The sequence below is a fragment of the Medicago truncatula genome, chromosome 1 (genome assembly GCF_003473485.1).
Source record: "Medicago truncatula cultivar Jemalong A17 chromosome 1, MtrunA17r5.0-ANR, whole genome shotgun sequence".
Taxonomy (NCBI): Eukaryota; Viridiplantae; Streptophyta; class Magnoliopsida; order Fabales; family Fabaceae; genus Medicago; species Medicago truncatula.
The window spans coordinates 22951666-22972700 of NC_053042.1; the positions used below are offsets into that span (position 1 = coordinate 22951666).

The 21035-nt window shown below is 36.5% G+C and overlaps 1 non-coding gene across 1 annotated transcript; it reads right to left on the bottom strand.

The window, feature by feature from the left end:
• Window positions 1–12839: 12839 nt before the first annotated feature.
• LOC120577967 (small nucleolar RNA R71) lies at window positions 12840–12946 on the bottom strand. The gene has a single exon (XR_005643943.1). It is a non-coding gene; the product is annotated as a small nucleolar RNA R71 (small nucleolar RNA).
• Window positions 12947–21035: the final 8089 nt, after the last annotated feature.

A 21035-nucleotide genomic window follows, 5' to 3' on the forward strand; every position in this document is an offset into this window, starting at 1 on the left:
ACATGCTTTATAACCACCATGTTAACATTTGCTATTACTTGCTTGATTATCTTGTTTCAATTGATAGAAAGAAAACCGGATGATAAGGGTAATATAATGGTAGATGGAATCATCACTTTTATTGCTAAGAAGTTTGGGGTGAGTGTGAATCAAGGGATCAAGAGGATAGATGAGAACTATTATCTAAACTTTTATACTCTCACTACTTTGTCATTCCTTAAAACCCATGACCCTACTCACAATTACCAATATGAATGGAGAATCATTAGAGCTAATTGTTTGATTATTCTACCTAATTCGGACATTACTAATCCGAAGGTGGTGGAAAATTTGCTTTATGTTGGTACTAACCCACAGGTACAAGATGATGGTGATGATGATGGTGGTGATGAAGAGGAGGTAGGTGCACAACACCATGAACAAAAAGCCGGTGGAAACTATAATGATGAACGGTGGGCATGGATGCAAACCAAAGTTCAAAGAACATGCACCGAACAACAAAGACAAGGTGTTGAAATGATCGGGCTAAGAAACGATGTCCTAAGGGGCAATCAAATGAATGAATCCAACAATCCAATGTTCCGATACATGATGCAACACCTTCACCTCCAAGGTCCACCTTATGGACTACAATAAAATTGTGAGCTCTCCCCTTCCTCTACTCTTCTCTACTTCTCTTCTTTCTTCATCATCTTCTTCTTCTTCTTCTTCTTCTTTTTCTTCTTCTTCTTTTAAATCATTGAGGACAATGCTTCTCCTAAGTGTGGGGGGAGCCTAATAAAGTGTCTTTAGTCGTAGTGTTTCCAAACTCCCTTGAACTTTATTCTTTTGTTTTGTTTTATTGTAAAAGGCATGAATAAGCAGCTTGTTTTTAATGTTTTATTATGACATAAATTTTTTGTTGTCTCTTCAATGGTCGTTTCTTGTACATGAAAGTGATTTCTTGTGTTGTAAGTGTTCTTGCTATACCCACATCAAGTTTTATTGTGAAAATTCTCCAATGAGAAAAGCACCTAGTTGCAATCCTTGAGTAAGTGTATGAATAGGTATTTTAAGGAACACGTTCTAGCTTTAATGGTAACCTGGACCCTTAAAAATCTTCAGAGTAAAAGTAGTATAAGTTTGTGTGGGAATAATTCTAATGTGATGAAATGTGTAAACCGAAATGGGGCAGAAGGATATCACCAGCACGTGGAGGAAAGGATACCCTCTCATTGACTTCCTAAATGTGGTGATGACTTCTCAAACAAATTGTGCTTAAATTAAACCCTCTAAAAAGAGGAACTTCCTAAGTGAAGTAAACAAGTTGTAGCACTACTTAGGGTGATCATAGAAACTTGGAGGAAAGGATACCCCCTCACGGACTTCCAGTGTGAAATGATAGCCCCTAGGCATCTACAAGTCCCCAAATGTATAAATTCATCAAATCTATCTTAACTCTCCCACCTCTCTTATATGAAATGAAGAAAATATTTTTCTCGGTCATTTTAGTGTTAAGGTTAGAACCTGTTCCTCATAATATCTATCTTATACAGGAGCAAGAAAAAGGTTGGACTACACACACACACTCACTTGAGATTTGTTGTTGGGTTGAATACGTTTACAAGGAATACTTGAAGTTGTGATTAGTGTACATTGAAATGAGACCTCGAGGGAGACATAAGCTTTTATTTAAATTGTCATATATTAATCCTTTTGCTGCTGCCATGTCTATGCCTTTTGCTTGAGGACAAGCAAAGATTCAAGTGTGGGGGAGTTTGATGAGTCATTTATTACCTATTTCTAGATATTATTTAGTTTAGTTTTAATTAGATTTTAGTATATTTTATATTAATATTATTTCCTTTTTAAGATAGTTTACTACAAATTGCATTTTATTATATTTCAGGAATGAATATTGGATGGATTGAGTCTTGGAGCAAAAGAAAGGGACTTGGAGCTGATTCGGTACGAAAATACAAAGATTAGAAGACAAAATATGTATCCCCTAAAGTCAGAAGCTTGGCACGGCCCGTGCTAGCATTGGCACGGCCGTGCCACCCTCGAGAGTGTCTTTTGCTGCTTTTGCTTAGATTTTAAGCTACTCTATTTTTAGCCCGAATGTAATTGCTTAGATTTTAAGTCAAATGTATGCTATAAATAGAGTAGCCATCCATCACAAATATTCATCTTTTCTTGGAATACAATATGTGACAATTGTCTTTCTAATAAAAGTTCATTTACTTTCTTGTTATTTACTTTTATGCTTTCTCTCTTCTTCTCCTTGTCTACGATGAACATTAGTGAGTAGATTTCTCTTGTCTTGGGATTGTTGGATAAGTCTAATGACATAATCCTAATCAAACCAAGCTTTAAACCTTAATCTTATGTAACCCTAATTTCTAATCTAAATTCACCGCTTTAACATGGATTAACCATTATCAAACTGTGGAAACGAAAGTGGAGGGTTTGATAATTGTTCGTCCATCATCTCAAATATCAATTCATAAAACGAAAGTGGAGTTTTGATATTCGAACAAGTGAATTTAGACAAAGATTGTAAAGGCAGCGAAATAGTCTTTACAATCTTTGAGACATATAGTTTCAAACTTCAAGGATTCTAAATTGTGATCAAGTCAGCGAAATAGGCTTGGTTGCAACTTAGGACCAAAATCTAATAGTAATCAAGTCAGCGAAATAGGCTTGGTTGCTAGAGGAACAAAAGAGAAACTGTCTTTAGAAGTTAGGTCTAACATAAGGTTATAAGTTTAATAGTTTGGTTTGTGAAGAACTTGTCAATTAGATGAACCAATAATCCCAAGGCTTTTATCTTTTCTTTTATTATTTATTTTCAATTAAAAATCCAAAACTTTCTATCTTATAAAACTTTAGTCTAATCATTATCTAAAGTTAATTGAATTCATAACTCCCTGTCGGAACGATACTCTAATTTTACTACTTCGATAGAACCGTGTACTTGCGGTTTTATCCCATTAGGCTGTGACTCGGCGGCCCGATAAAGAAGAAGTATCGAGTGACCGCCCAAACTGGGTCAAACTTTTTAAAGGCTCTGAACTCGGCGGCCCGATAAAATGAAGATTATCGAGAGACCGCCCAAATGGGGTCAACCTTTTATAGGCTCTAAACTCGGCGGCCCGATAAAAGCTAACAGTCGTAAAGACAATAAGCGCATGCCAAAGACCTTTTGAATAAACATTCTTGTTCGTAGAACAACGTTTGAAAATAATAAAACAAAATTAGACAGTTTCCAAGAAATTGTTATAAAAATTGAATGTTCAAATGACCTCATAAGCTTTAAAAGCACCACGCCTTGTACCAAGACTTGTGCTTGGAGGCTGTGGACCGTCATAATATTCCTCAAAGTTTAGAGACCCTCGGAAGGGTCTTAAACGCCCTTTGTAAAGACATAAAAAGGTTCTCCAAAAGGCCTGTTGGGTTTAGGCGCGCTCTTCTAAAAAACGTCGCCCTTCTGGACCCTCAGAACTTGCCTAAAATCTATTCTTCAGCTTTAAAGCACCACGCCTTGTACCAAGACTTGTGCTTGGGGGCTGTGGACCGTCATAATATTCCTAAGGACCTAAAAGACCTCCAAAAGGGCTTCTTAGACCCCTCAAGAAGGCCTTAGCACCCTTAAAAAGAGCCCAAGGGCCCTAGGCGCGCATTAACCATAGCGCCGCCTTAATAATCTCTAGAATCTTCTAGAAACCGCCCTAAATACATAAATACCCCTATTACTTGGAGACTAAGCAACCAAAACCCAAGCCCATAGAAGGCTATAAATACCACCCTTGAGAACACTCTCAAGTATCCAATATTCAGCCTAAACCCTAATAGACGATTCTTAACCCTAGAATCCTTATTGTACTTTTTCTGCAAGTACAATATGCATGTGGTACCAATCGTCATCATAATTATTAATATACTTTAAACGTGCGGAGGACAAAGCTCCTAATAAATCGTGCGGAGGACAAAGCTCCTAATAATCGTGGTGAGGACTAAGCTCAATGAATGCTAATGCATGGACTCTTATAAACAAAACATCGTAATCATCATATCAATATGCATCCAATAATTTGGAGCTAAACGTCATCTTATTCATCATATATAGACATTATGCACTTAGTTAAACAACAGCAGCAGCATAGTCAAGTCACACAACAACAGGATGATATCATTATATCAATTGCAATTCAATAGCATCATAATACTTCATTCATATCTTACATAATGTATAATACATTAATTCATGCTCAATTAATATCAACATATCTTAAACGGCTTTACATATTGCATTAAACGTCATCATTAGGTCTCATTACCATAAAGGGATTCACTCTTGATCAAAACGTGCGACACAGATCGCACAAGCACTCAATGCACTCTAATCTGGAAGTGCTCGCGAGGCGAGAGTATCTACTCGCCATGGCGAGTACAAGCCAACTCCCCAACTAATGTTGTTCTGGGTTCCATCTTGTCCTACATTCATTCCTAATCATTACTAGGTATGTTCAGGCACTCAAAGGCACTCAAGGTCCAGCTAAAAAGTCGAAATTGCAAAATCTAACATGCTCTCTGCCTTAGCTCGCTATGGCGAGTAAGGTTGCTCGTCGTGGCGAGCTGCATTGCACAACTCGCGAGGCGAGGGAAAAGGATTCGCGAGGCGAGCGATGAATGTTCATCACTCGCGAGGCGAGACTCATAGCTCGCCGTGGCGAGCGATGAATGTCGCTACGGCCAGACCTGCTGTTTCCACAAAAACTCAACGATTCACATGGTTCTAAGCCTGATATTGATTCCAGAGTTCGTCCTAAACATAATCTAAGGTCTAGGAGCACTTTCTACATCAATTTAACCGATTCCTACCGTTCGATTATCAATTCTAGGGATTTGACCTAGTTTTCGTTTTCTCCAATTCAATCCTAAAACTTGCTAACTAATCATCAGAATTACAATCAATTAACATTACTGAGTTATTAGTCTCACCCTTACCTGGTTATGAAGAAATCGCAGCCCTCTCTATGCTCTTCTCCCTCCTAAGCTTTTTCTCCCTTTTTCAAAAGTTTTCACGTACAATAGTTTTTCTAACAATTAGGTCTTCTCCTATTTATATCTCCTCTTAATAACTTATCTTATCTCACTTTCTCCCCCAAAACTATCTAAAATCTCAAAACAACCCTTAACTAAATATTTTATATTATTTTCAAATCTTTATTTTATTTAACAATAAAATAAGTCTCATATCCTTATCAAAAGCCTTTCAACTCATAACTTATCACATTATCAATCAAATCATCGCAAATCATCAAAACACACCAAAATCATGCATATATTATATAAATATAATATAATCGCCTAAACTCAATTAATTAAACAATTAAACGAAAGTGGGCGTTACATTACACACTTTAACCACGTCTTCAACTTACAACTCATTTTAAACCATGAAATATTCCGAATTTGCACTTGAGTCAAACAGATCAAATGTAGAGAAGTTTGTAAGCTTTCCAACGAGTTAAAGATCACCTCAAACGGACATCCAGAGCTCCAGATATAGCCAAAACAAGACAGACTATCATGACCTACGAAAATAAAACTTTGAACCCAAAATTAATTTGGTTCTTTTATTCCACAATGAATTTATTATTCTTGTCAGGAGAGAGAATTTTAAGATAACATCAAAAGGCCACTCACGACAGCACAAACAACAACCTACTCTGGATCACCTGCAAGTTACTCATACGAAGAGCAACATTTCCAAGCAGAAGGGGTGAGATTTCACAAAACAATAATATTAAGCATATAATTCAACAATTATATTTAACAACATAAAACATCTTATCATACAACATTGATAATAATATATCATAATTCACTTCATTCATAATAATCACAACTTAATCATTTTATCATCATCGACTCGACAAATGCAACTATGCGACTTAGACCTCTTATATGCATGTGGTACCAATACAGGGCATCAAGCTCCCATCTCTATTTGAGTATTAATATACTTCCAGGGCATCAAGCCCCCATCGTTAATTTTGAGCTAATGCTCCAACGTGGTGAGTACAAAGCTCCAGGGCATCAAGCCCCCAACAATGAATGCTAATGCATGGACTCGACCTCTTAAACAACTTAATTCAACAACCTCTTATATCAATCCAATAATTTGGAACATCATCATCTTCAACAACTTAGACCGACTCATGCAACTTAGTTAAATAACAAACAGCAACATAGGCAGTATGCAAACCATCATGATATAATAATATCGAATGTAAATCAACAACTCAATTATCAAACTTAAGTCATGTAATGTATATACAATTATATAACATTATAAGCAACATTAATTCATAAGCATCAGTCTTACTGGAACATTAACAGCAAGGTAAACAACTTAGTTTCTAACCTCTAAGATCAACTCACATCAACTCGAACGACAAAGATCGCATTCAACCCTAAAAGGCATTCAGGTAGAAGTGCAGTTTTCACGAAAATTCATCTTTTCTCATGGTTTTAAGCCTAACATTGATTCCAGAATTCATCCTACACATTATCTAAGGTCTAAGAACAGTTTCTACATCAATCTAACAACTTTTCACCGTTTAATCATCAATTCTATCAATTTGACCGAATTTCCGATTCTTCTTAAACTCATCCTAATTCATGTTAAATTCAACCGTTGATTCATAGACTTAATAAAATTGCAAAGTTAGTCTCACCCTTACCTTAAAGAATGAAAATCGCAGCCTCTAGGTCTTCTCCCTCTTCTCTTGGTTTTTTCTCCCTTTTCTCCAAAAACTGATCGTACGTACTGTTTCTTTTTCTAAACTAGGTTTTCCCTATTTATACCTCCTCCAATTATCTTATCTTATTTCTCTTTCTCCCCCAAAACTCTCTAAAATCTCAAAACAACCCCTAAACTCAATATTTATTTTATTTTCAAATCTTATTTTATTAAACAATAAAATAAGTCACAACTCCTCATAAAATCATATAAAACCACCTCAATCATATAAACCTCTTAAATCACACATATATCATATAAATATAATATAAACTCATCTAAATAATTTCTAGACTCAATTAAATAATTAAATAATTCGAAACGGGCGTTACAACTCTCCCCAACTTATAAGATTTTCGTCCTCGAAAATTTACCTCAAGCAAACAACTCTGGATAAGACTCCAATATCTTACTCTCTAGCTCCCACGTTAAGCTCTCACCAGTCGCTCCGTCCCAAACGACTCTCACAAGAGGTATCTCCTTGCCTCTCAACGTCTTCACTTTTTGATCCTCAATCCTTACCGGTAAAGTCTCAACCGTAAGGTTATCTCTAACTTGCACATCATCACTTTGGATCACATGGGATGGATCCGGTACATACTTCCGAAGTTGCGACACATGAAACACATCGTGCAAATTTGAAAGATGCGGTGGTAATCCTACTCGATACGCCACCGTTCCAACTCTTTTTGATATCTGATACGGACCAATAAATTTCAAAGTCAACTTCTTTGATTTCAAAGCTCGTCCAACACCAGTCACATGAGTGACTCTCAAAAACACGTGGTCTCCTTCTTGAAACTCAAGCTATTTCCTACGCTTATCATGGTAACTCTTTTGTCGACTCTGCGACGCTTTCATCTTCTCTTGAATCATCTTAACTTTCTCAGTAGTTTGCTGAACAATCTCTGGTCCTAAGACCACTGTTTCACCTGATTCAAACCAACACAACGGAGTTTTGCATCTCCGACCATACAAAGCCTCATAAGGTGTCATTCCAATACTAGAATGATAACTATTATTATACGTGAACTCTATCAATGGAAGATGACTATCCCAAGTTCCTCCTTGCTCAAGAACACAAACTCTCAACAAATCTTCTAACGACTGAATCGTCCTATCCGACTGACCATCTGTCTGCGGATGATACGCCGAACTCAACCTCAACTTAGAACCTAAAGCCTCTTGCAAACAAAACTAAAAACTAAACCTTCAAGATGATACAAGTAAGGCTCACAATAAAACGAAACTAAAATTGCATCAACACGATACAAGAGTAGAAGACACAAAGACTCAAAACCCTAAAAACTAAACCTTTTTAGTTTGACAGCTTCGGTGAATGAATTAGGTCTTGAAGTCTTGAATATATACTGAAGCAATACGGGTCAAATAAACGGTTTGGGCTTCAGAACAAATCAGATCATCCAGCTGATCTGCAAAATACGAATCAGTACCAAAAAGGAAAGTCCTAAAAAATAGGAACATCTTTAGGAACTTCCAAACAGATCCAAATGACTCCTAAAATATTGCCAATCTTATAGGAATAATAAAACAACTGATTCTATACAGATATGCATGTTACTTGGTCAATAAGATAAGGAAATATGGTTTCCTTAAATAATACAAGGCGCGCGTAAGTGTAGGCATGAACCAGGCACACTGAACCGTGCCAAGATGTTGGAACATCGTATCCAACATCTTACAGACATGCCTGAACCATCCTGGAACATTAGTTCCAACAACACAAACATGAATATTTGTTTTAGCAACAATGAAGACAATACTCAAATACCCAACAATATCTTCACTCTCAATAGTTATTATTCATAATCTCTTCTTTTCACAAATCACTAAAGCACATCATTTTCACACTTACAACCACCATACACAAAACAACATCATATATATGCATATGGACTCTCCTATCGACCTATATGAATGTGGTACCACACCTACTCGTCATTTTGTCAGAGTTATATTCCTGGACTTTCACTGCATATTTTGCCAGATGTATGTTACTGGACTTTCACTGCATAATTTGCCAGAGGTATTTTACTGGACTTTCACTACATAACAATGCAAGACATCATGCTCTAGACTCTACATGGACGCATAGAAATAAAATCAACAAGTATTACAAGTATACACTCATCACATAATCCACAGACTAATACAAGATTTCCCCTAAAATGCATGACTATAATGCAAGCACACAAAACAACATCACCACTCTCATCATCATCATAGATAAATATCATCGCTCTCATCATCGTCATAGGTTAACCATCTACACTATCATCATCACAACAACATAGACATCGTCATTCTCATCATTATTATAATATAACCTCATCATTTTCCATTGTTGTAATTTATTTCCACATATAAATATTAATAGTCATCACTCTCTTTCACGGTTATAGGACTCCTCATAAATACTCTATATCATCCGCATATGTCATCACATTATCATTAATTTCGACTTCAACAACTTTCCTCACCAAGACTACATTATAATTCAAGGTTTCAATCTCTCGATACTAGTCGTTATTATTATCGTCAACCATTATAACTATTACCTCTTATTCTCTTTCCTATTCATCTTACTCTTTTCTAATCGATCCCCATTTTATTCATCGTTATCATCACTCCTATTATCTTTCATTACTTAATATACAACTCCTTATCTTCCCTTACATTTCGTCTTAACGACCCTCTCATCGTTTACAATCATCTAAATTAGATCTCTATATTCTCTATTCACTTTTACACCTTATACATTACTATCTAACATTCATCTTAAGTTCTTTAACTACCTTGGCTCTTTTACTCTTTCACTTAACGGTATTCCTAAACTCATTATTGGCTTAAGGAGAATATGTCTAACTTCATCAGTAATTCAGAAAAGCACCCCTTTTGTGATCATCTTATACCCCTTTTACTAAATCGTGTGTTTTTAGACTCACCACGTAACCACATTATTTGCTCTATTGAAGTCTCATCTTGTAAACCTTAGTTAACTGAATATATTTTCTCGCTCTTATTTTCACCAATGAACTTACCCAATGTTTTAACTCCTACTCGCAACATAACCCACTTCATCATTTATTCGTCACCCTAAACAAGATACGTCATCGGTATTACTTGTCATTCACAAACATCATTTATTACATCATTCACCATCACCATTCAAAAATTATCAGCTCAACATAGATCTTCATCATACAATAGTAACCTCTCATCATTAAACAACATATTACACGAACATAAGTACACATCACATTCCTTTGTTATTCATTACTAAATTTAGAATCTACTCTCGTCATTCATTCTCTCCATTACTACCTCTTTCATTCTAATAGTATACCCTATTCTCTATTCTAATTTAGGTGTTTACCTTTCTACTAATATTCCTCGTAGTGTCCTCCATATCATCTTTCACTTCCTATTTCCAAGTCATCTTGACATTATTAATTTCTCATAGGCTATTATCTTTGGTTCATATTTAAGCTTGTTATTATCTTGAGGTAATCACTTCTACCTATGCTCGAACACACTCCCTCATCTCTATATGTAATTTAGAGGTCATTACATTTACTTTACACACTACTACTTTTATAGATGTTGAAGAGTCCACTAAAAGGATTGTACTGAAATTTCTTTAATAACGCATCATGACCCAGGTGCAGTGTTTAAATCATAAGGCTAAAATATGGTTTTAGTCCCTGCAAATATGCCTCGTTTTGGTTTTAGTCCCTGTAAAAAAAAATTGTTTTTGGTCCCTGCAAAATTTTTTGTTTTTCAAAATAGTCCTTGACCCCATTTTTGTGATGATTTGTATACGTGGCACAAGATGACTGGACCCAATTTGTAGTTTTTGGTCCCTGCAAAATATTTTGTTTTTTAAAAACGTCCCTGTAAAAAAATTTGTTTTTGAAAATAGTCCCTCCAGGGACTATTTTCAAAAACAAAAAATTTTGCAGGGACCAAAAACAAATTTTTTTTTTGACAGGGACTAAAACCATATTTTAGCCAAATCATAACTCAAGTTCTAGAGGGACTAATGGATTCCATCCAATGGGAAATGAAGGATAACACCTTTATCTACATCTTTCATGAATAAAACTAAATCCAATTAGGTACAGAGAAGAGTGGAAAGATTGATTTTCCTGAACATCGGCAGATCGCATGACCATGCTGACCCCTGTGTGGTATTTCAATCATAACTTACGTTGTGGATTGATGAGTCATTTATTGACTATTTTAATATGCTTTTTAGTTTCGTTTTATTTAGATTTTATTTTATTTTATGTTAGTATTATTTCCTTTTTAGGATAGTTTACTTTAAATTGCATTTTATTTTATTTCAGGAATGAATATTGGATGGATTGAGTCTTGGAGCAAAAGAAAGGGACTTGGAGCCGATTGGATGCAAAAATATGAAGATTTAGAGACAAAAATATGTCTCCCCCATGTCAGAAGCTTGGCACGGCCCGTGCTAGCCTTGGCACGGCCGTGCCACCCTCCAGAGTCACTTTTGCTGCTTTTGCTTAGATTTTAAGCTACTCTATTTTTAGCCCGAATGTAATAGCTTAGATTTTAAGTCGAACAAATGCTATAAATAGAGTAGCCATCCATCACAAATATTCATCTTTACTTGGAATTCAATAAGTGACAATTGCTTTTCTAATTAAAGTTCTTTTCTTTTCCTTTATTTTCTTGTCATTTACTTTTATGCTTTCTCTCTTCTCCCCCATGTCTACGATGAACATGAGTGAGTAGACTTCTCCTTGTCTTGGGATTGTTGGATAAGTCTAAATGACATAATCCTAACCAAACCAAGCTCTAAGCCTTAATCTTATGTAACCCTAATTTCTTATCTGAATTCACCGTCTTAACATGGATCAACCATTATCAAACTGTGGAAACGAAAGTGGAGGGTTTGATAATTGTTTATCCATTATTCCAAATATCAATTCATAAAACGAAAGTGGAGCTTTGATATTCGAACAAGTGAATTCAGACAAGGATTGCAAAGTCAGCGAAATAGGCTTTGCAATCTTTGAGACATATAGTTTCGATCTTCAAGGGAACTAATAACAATCAAGTCAGTGAAATAGGCTTGGTTGTTAGAGGAACCAAAATCTGATAGTAATCAAGTCAGCGAAATAGGCTTGGTTGCTAGAGGAACATAAGAGAAACTGTCTTGAGAAATTAGGTCTAACATAACATTATAAGCTTATAGTTTTGGTTTGAGAAGGACTTGTTATTTAGATGAAACCAACGATCCCAAGGCTCTTTTTATTATATTAAATTTCAACCATTTGAAAAACCCCAACTTACAATTCTCTTCTCTTCTAATCATCTCTAAAGGTTAATTGAATTAAACTACTCCCTGTCGGAACGATACTCTTTTAATACTACTTCGGTAAGACCGTGCACTTGCGGTTTTATCTCATCAAGTTTTTGGCGCCGCTGCCGGGGAGTAAAGTAATTTGATTAACTCTTTCTTTGTGATTAGAACCCTCTTCTCTTCCTCTTTTCTTCTACTTCTTTCTTTATATTACCAATTAACTTCTTGGGTTCTCGATTTCTTATGCGAAGAATTAAAAGTCTCGGAGAATTTATTCCTGAGATCGAAGGATTTTTGCATAAGAAAGAGAGAGAGGCACAAAATAATACCGCTATGGCTGAACGCACTCTCAAAGAGTATGCTACTCCTTCAACGGAAGAGCCACAAGCTATTATCGTGTACCCAACGGTTGAGGGTAATAACTTCGAGATTAAGCCTGCACTACTCAATTTGGTGCAGCAAAATCAGTTTTCTGGATCACCCACTGAGGATCCAAATCTCCATATTTCTTCCTTCCTTAGACTCAGTGGCACCATAAAAGAGAACCAAGAAGCCGTAAGACTTCATCTCTTTCCCTTTTCCTTAAGGGATAGAGCTAGCGCTTGGTTCCATTCCCTAGAAGTCGGTTCCTTCACTTCATGGGACGATATGAGGCGAGCATTCCTTGCCCGATTTTTCCCCCCATCAAAAACCGCTAAACTTAGAGATCAAATCATGCGGTTCAATCAAAAAGATGGGGAGTCTCTCTATGAAGCGTGGGAGCGTTTCAAGGAAATGCTTAGACTTTGTCCCCACCATGGCTTAGAAAAGTGGCTTATAGTCCACACGTTTTATAATGGCTTGTTATATACCACTGAGATGTCTGTTGATGCAGCTGCAGGGGGAGCTCTAATGAACAAAAATTATACGGAGGCTTATGCCTTGATTGAAGACATGGCTTAGAATCATTACCAATGGACCAACGAGAGAGCCGTCACCACTCCTACTCCCTCTAAGAAAGAGGCAGGTATACACGAAGTCTCTGAATATAATCACCTTGCTGCTAAGGTTGAGGCATTAACCCAAAAATTTGAAAAACTTAATGTTAATGCTGTCACACCTTCTTCTGCACCCCCTCCTTGTGAAATATGTGGTATATCCGGTCATATCGGTGTTGATTGTCAGTTAGGTAGTGCTGCCAATATTGAGCAACTGAATTACGCTCAATATAACCAAGGAATGAGGCCTAATCAAAAATTTTACAAAAATCCTCAAGGTTCCTATGGACAAGCAGCACCACCTGGCTATACAAACAACCAGAGAGTGGCTCCGAAATCAAGTTTGGAGATTTTGTTGGAAAATTGCATAGCCAATCAAAATAAAAATCTTCAAGAACTGAAAAACCAAACGGGATTTCTGAACGACTCTCTCTCCAAGCTCACTACCAAGGTTGATTCTATCGCCACACACACCAAAATGCTTGAGACCCAAATCTCCCAAGTAGCCCAACAAGTGGCCACCTCTTCTCAAACACCAGGAGTCTTTCCTGGTCAACCTGAAACAAACCCCAAAGCCCATGTCAATGCTATTTCTCTCGGGGGCAGTAAGTTAGAAGAGACCGTTACTAAAGCCAAAAGTGTCAAGGGAGAGAATGTTAAGCTTCTAGGTGAAAGGGATACGATAAAGAAACCGCTTGATAAGAACAAAAACCTTAACCCATTAAGGCTTACTAAGCTCAACTTGGAGGCTCAATTCGCTAAATTGTTAAACATACTTAAAAAGATTTGCATTAAGATTCCCTTTGCTGAAGCTTTGTCTCGTATGCCTCTATACGCCAAGTTTTTAAAAGAAATTTTTTCAAAGAAAAGGGTTGTAGATCATAAAGAGACAATAGCTTTAACTAGGGAAAGTAGTGCAATCGTCAAGAAGCAACCCTAAAAGCTTAGAGATCCAGGTAGTTTTTCCATCCCTTGTGTGATAGGGAAAGAGACCGTTGACAAAGCCTTGTGTGACTTAGGAGCCAGTGTTAGTTTGTTGCCTCTATCCCTCTTTAAAAAGATGGGAATAGGAGAGTTGAAACCTACCGAGATGATATTAAAATTGGCTGACCGTTCGGTCATCCCGATAGCCGGATACGTTGAAGACATCCCCGTTAAGATAGAAAGGATATACATCCCAACTGACTTTGTGGTTGTTGACATCGAGGAAGACCACGATTGCCCTATGATACTAGGAAGACCCTTCCTCGCCACTGCGGGTGCTATAGTTGATGTTAAGAGTGGTAGGATAGTTTTTCAAGTGAGTGAAGACATGGTAGGATTTGAGTTTGAGAACATCAAGGAAGGTCCCGTCCTTTATTATTGCAATATGGTCAAAGAACATGATGTGAAAGAACGCTTTTTAGCGTCATCTACACAATACAACATCTTTGATCCTTTCTAATGGACACTTTCTTTAAACGTCAAGCTAATGACTATAAAGAAGCGCTTTGTGGGAGGCAACCCACACATTTAACTGCTTTTGTTTTGTTTTGTTTTTGTTATTTTAAGTTATTTTGTAGGTAATTGTCCGAGTAGAATTCAAGAAAACAGAAAATTTTGAAGCCTCGTCCTCCAGAACCTTGGCACAGCCCGTGCTCACATTGGCACGGCCGTGCCAGACCTTGACAAACCAAAACCAGCCTTTGTTCCAGAATGTTGGCACGGCCGTGCCCGATATCAGGTAAGTTTAATCTTACCTTTTGGCCCTCTTCTTCCTTCACTCTCCAACACAAACATCTCTCTACCTTCACCCTTCTCTCTAAAACCTCCATAACCATACAACCTCAAACCTCCACACCCCCCCTCCAAATCTCACCAATTCCCAAAATTTCTCCACCCAATCAATCACAAACACCATTCCAATCATAACCCACCATTCAAAAACCAATTTCATCCATCCAAACAACATCACCCAAATTCGTAACCCTCATAAACCTAACCCAAAAACCAGAAATTCTTCACCAATCTCCATAACCCAACCCCTAAAACTCACTTAAACCCTCACTAAACCACTAAACCAACCTTTTTCCACCAACACAACCCATACACAAACCCTCACCGCCATCACACCAAGGTCAAGGTAATGGCTTCAAAGAGAAGTGGAAAAGAAGTTGGAAGCTCATCAGGGGGACCTCCCCCAAAGAAGAAAGCGCAAGTCAAGAATCATGGCATCACCTTCAGGGACAACAAGCAAAGGGATAGGTACAAAATTCTAATCTCTAAACCTTTACATCCTTGCAGGTACCCTGATAACCATGACTTGAATAAGCTAGGAATTAAAGATAATGTGTTTAATCTGCTAGAAAGGTTAGGATGGGTTGATATGTTGAGACCTATGAGAGGGTATGAGAATTTCACCTATGAATTTTTAAGTTCTATTGTTTTTACGAAAGATAGGTTGAATTTTGATAACCCTAACCATAGAGTTTATTTCTGGCTTATGAATATTGATTATGAGATGTCTCTTCAACACTTCTGTGATGAGATGGGCTTCGCAAATGCGGGGTTCATCCACGACTCTTGGGATCAAAATTTAAAACCGGTTGACTATCAACCCGCCGCCTTTTGGGAGCGAATTACAGGTCTTGACCAGTTTAACACACGTGCCAACAAAGCTAGCAACATTCACAACCCCGTACTTAGGTACCTTCAAAGGGTTATGGCTTGCACTATTTGGGGAAGGAGTGAATTAGGGAACACTAGGAGTGATGAACTCTTCATGCTTTGGGCTATGCTGCACAACCACCCCGTTAACACTTGTTTTTACTTGCTTGACTACCTTTCCCTTATAGGAAATAGGTCCGATAGTAGGGGAGAAATCGTAGTTGGTGTTGGTGTAAGCCCTAGAGGCTAATAGTTTATGTTAAACCTATCTTATGTATCATGACTTTTATTATTGAATAATATATGGCACTCTTTATTATATTTAGATAATGTTAATAAAGTCCTTAGAATAGATAGTTCGTGTAATAATATATTAAGTGTGACTTAATCATGAGATTACATTATCTTATAGAACGCTATTCTTAAATGTATCCGTAGCCAAAGCTTTAATATGAATAAAGGATAATAATAAAGCGTCGAGACTATTATGTATGTAGACTGATGACCACATCTCATGGGTCATAGATATGAGATATCAAGTCTATACATAGATATAAATATTAGGAGTAATATTTATATTGGATTGACCCACTGTGAGAATACTACATAGTAAGTTATGAAATTGTCATAAGATATTCTCACAATGATAATAATGTATATCGCTCTTAGACCTGAAACCACTATGATCTCTAGATGTGGACTCAAGTGCTTTGTTGTCATTCTAACGTTGTCTGTAAAAGGATAACAATAACGTTGGTTGATGGGCACTTGATGAATCATGCTGAGGGTCATGAGTGTCCTAGATGGGATTTGTCCCTCCTCATAAACAGGAGATATATCTTTAGGCCTCTTGATGAAATATGGCTATAAATATGCATGGCCATGCCGAACTAAGTCAATATAAGATATTGGACTTATTCGTTAAATAGTATATTTCGGAATCAAGATAAATGAACATTGATCTATACAAGGGTGACACTATCTATGCCTTGGGATCAATGAAGATATTGAGACAAAGGAGTGATTATACACATATGTATTATCATGAAAGGTTTCGTCAGATCACTTGACATTCTTGTCACTTGGGTAGCAATGATGTGTTGCTAGATACCGCTCATTGTTTATAATATTAAATATTAGATTTAATATTATTGCCAACGTGACTAGAACCTAAAGGGTCACACACAAAGAACAGTCAAAAGAGATATGTATAAGTACGACTTATATAAAGGGTGCGCTTAGTAAATAATGCTAATGATTTAGCAAAGTTTACTAAACTCATATTGGGCTTAATGAAGTCAAAAACGAGTTTGACTTGCAAAGCACATAAGGAGTTCTATAAATAGAACCCTAGTGCAATAGTTTGCGGTTACGTTCTTTTGTAGAAACCCTAGTTCTCTGACTTCCGTCTTCTTGGCTAGCACCGAGGTTTTGGAGGAGCACTGTTCGTGTGGACTTGATAGAGGCTCTGCTATTTGCTTGGCTGTGATCGTGATTCCGGTTCGCAGATTCCACCGATCGTTTTCAGACCAATCGTTCTAAGGTAACAATCGAATCACTGGTTCAAGTTCCAATTCGTAATGATCCAAGGAAAGTAAATCGAAAATTTTATTCCGCTGCTTATTCTGTACATGTCGATTTACCTTCAGTTGGTGGTATCATAACATATATAGCTAGGCGGTTAGGCGTGAGTGAAGACCAAGGGATAAACAAGATCGAGGGTAACAATAGGCTGAACATAGAAACCCTTATCTCTATGAATTTCATAAAAACTCGAATCCCCTTTGTTTATACACTCAAGCTCAATGTGCCCACTTTGATTTTATTGCCTAACCCATCTCGGACTAACACCGAGGTGGAAGAAAATTTGTTGTATGTTAATGATGACCCACAGGTGCACATAGAACAGCATAATGAAGAAGAGGAAGTTGCACAAATGCACCATGACCATGATGAAGGTGAAACAAATGAAAATGCAAGATGGGCATGGATGAATACCGAGGTCGAAAGGATAAGCACCGAGCAACAAAGGCAAGGTGTTGAATTAATGGGAATAAGGAATGATGTCCAACGGGGCAACCGCATATCCGAAGAAAACAACCAAATGCTTCGGAACATGATGCACCACTTTCACCTCCAAGGTCCTCCATATGGACCCCAATGATACAAATGTGAGCTTTCCTCTTCCTCTCTTCCCTTCTTTCTCCTCCTCCTTCTTTTTCTTCTTCTTCTTCTTCCTCTCCTTCTCTTTTATTTTTCTATCTTGAATCATTGAGGACAATGCTTCACCTAAGTGTGGGGGGAGCCTAATAAAGTGTCTTTAGTCGTAGTGTTTCCAAACTCCCTTGAACTTTATTCTTTTGTTGTGTTTTATTGTAAAAGGCATGAATAAGCAGCTCGTTTTTATTGTTTTATTATGGCATAATTTTTTGTTGTCTCTTCAATGGTCGTTTCTTGTACATGAAAGTGATTTCTTATGTTATAAGTATTCTTGCTATACCCACATCAAGTTTTATTGTGAAATAAATTCTCCAATGAGAAAAACACCTAGTTGCAATCCTTGAGTAAGTGTATGAGTAGGTATTTTAAGGAACACGTTCTAGCTTTAATGGTAACCTGGACCCTCAAAAATCTTCAGAGTAAAAGTAGTATAAGTTTGTGTGGGAATAATTCTAATGTGATGAAATGTGTAAACCGAAATGGGGCGGAAGGATATCACCACACGTGGAGGAAAGGATACCCTCTCACTAACTTCCTAAATGTGGTGATGACTTCTCAAACAAATTGTGCTTGAATTAAACCCTCTAAAAAGAGGAACTTCCTAAGTGAAGTAAACAAGTTGTAGCACTACTTAGGGTGATCATAGAAACTTGGAGGAAAGGATACCCCCTCACGGACTTCCAATGTGAAATGATAGCCCCTAGGCATCTACAAGCCCCCAAATGTATAAATTCATCAAGTCTATCTTAACTCTCCCACTTCTCTTATATGAAATGAAGAAAAGATTTTTCTCGGTCATTTTAGTGTTAAGGTTAGAACCTGTTCCTCAAAATATCTATCTTATACAGGAGCAAGAAAAGGGTTGGACTACACACACATACACTCGCTTAAGATTTGTTGTTGGGTTGAATAAGTTTACAAAGAATACTTGAAGTTGTGATTAGTGTACGTTGAAATGAAACCTCGAGGGAGACATAAGTTTTTATTTAAAGTGTCATATATTAATCCTTTTGTTGCTGCCATGTCTATGCCTTTTGCTTGAGGACAAGCAAAGATTCAAGTGTGGGGGAGTTTGATGAGTCATTTATTGACTATTTTAATATGCTTTTTAGTTTAGTTTTATTTAGATTTTATTTTATTTTATGTTAGTATTATTTCCTTTTTAGGATAGTTTACTTTAAATTGCATTTTATTTTATTTCAGGAATGAATATTGGATGGATTGAGTCTTGGAGCAAAAGAAAGGGACTTGGAGCCGATTGGATGCAAAAATATGAAGATTGAGAGACAAAAATATGTCTCCCCCATGTCAGAAGCTTGGCACGGCCCGTGCTAGCCTTGGCACGGCCCGTGCTAGCCTTGGCACGGCCGTGCCACCCTCCAGAGTCACTTTTGCTACTTTTGCTTAGATTTTAAGCTACTCTATTTTTAGCCCGAATGTAATAGCTTAGATTTTAAGTCGAACAAATGCTATAAATAGAGTAGCCATCCATCACAAATATTCATCTTTACTTGGAATTCAATAAGTGACAATTGCTTTTCTAATTAAAGTTCTTTTCTTTTCCTTTATTTTCTTGTCATTTACTTTTATGCTTTCTCTTTTCTCCCCCATGTCTACGATGAACATGAGTGAGTAGACTTCTCCTTGTCTTGGGATTGTTGGATAAGTCTAAATGACATAATCCTAACCAAACCAAGCTCTAAGCCTTAATCTTATGTAACCCTAATTTCTTATCTGAATTCACCGTCTTAACATGGATCAACCATTATCAAACTGTGGAAACGAAAGTGGAGGGTTTGATAATTGTTTATCCATTATTCCAAATATCAATTCATAAAACGAAAGTGGAGCTTTGATATTCGAACAAGTGAATTCAGACAAGGATTGCAAAGTCAGCGAAATAGGCTTTGCAATCTTTGAGACATATAGTTTCGATCTTCAAGGGAACTAATAACAATCAAGTCAGTGAAATAGGCTTGGTTGTTAGAGGAACCAAAATCTGATAGTAATCAAGTCAGCGAAATAGGCTTGGTTGCTAGAGGAACATAAGAGAAACTGTCTTGAGAAATTAGGTCTAACATAACATTATAAGCTTATAGTTTTGGTTTGAGAAGGACTTGTTATTTAGATGAAACCAACGATCCCAAGGCTCTTTTTATTATATTAATTTTCAACCGTTTGAAAAACCCCAACTTACAATTCTCTTCTCTTCTAATCATCTCTAAAGGTTAATTGAATTAAACTACTCCCTGTCGGAACGATACTCTTTTAATACTACTTCGGTAAGACCGTGCACTTGCGGTTTTATTTCATCATGGATGTCTTATTGAGGTGAGACCAAAGCCATTAGAAAGCTAACATACATACCTACAACTTTCGTGCATACACCAAAACCCAGTTCAAAATGAAAAATGGTTAAAAAAAAAACAGTTTTTATTTGTTAAGTTGGGCTGACAAAATTGGGGGCCGAATTTCCAAAATCATTTAATTTGTTTTCTTTTTCCTTCTCATCCATCAAATGAGGTCTTTTCATTCTAAATAATTAAATGAGACATGTTAACCTTTATGAAATCATTTTAATTTAAATTAAATGACATATTAATTACTCTTAAATTGCTTTATGATTATTATCCTTAATAAAAGGAAAAAAAGAATATTTGTGAACTATATAAAATTATTAAGTATACAAATATATGAAACTTTCGTGTTAATATAATTCATTTTGCCTTGTTAATAATACCAAATACATAAAATTTAGAAGGAAAAAAAGAAAACAAAAAGAAAAAAGACATGACATTGAGAGAAAAGATTGAAAAGAATACAACTCTTTATTGAAATTGTGAGTGAAATTGCTTGCAGATGGATGTTATTTATAATACAGTGTAAATAGAAAAATTAACAATATTTTTAATAGTCCCTGAAAAATTTATTTAATAGTAACTATCTAATTGACAAATCAAAGGAGAAAAAAAGTCATATATTGATCGTCAAATAAATGAGATGAAATGACACTTAAAGGATTATGTCCTATATTGTCAAAAAAAATAAA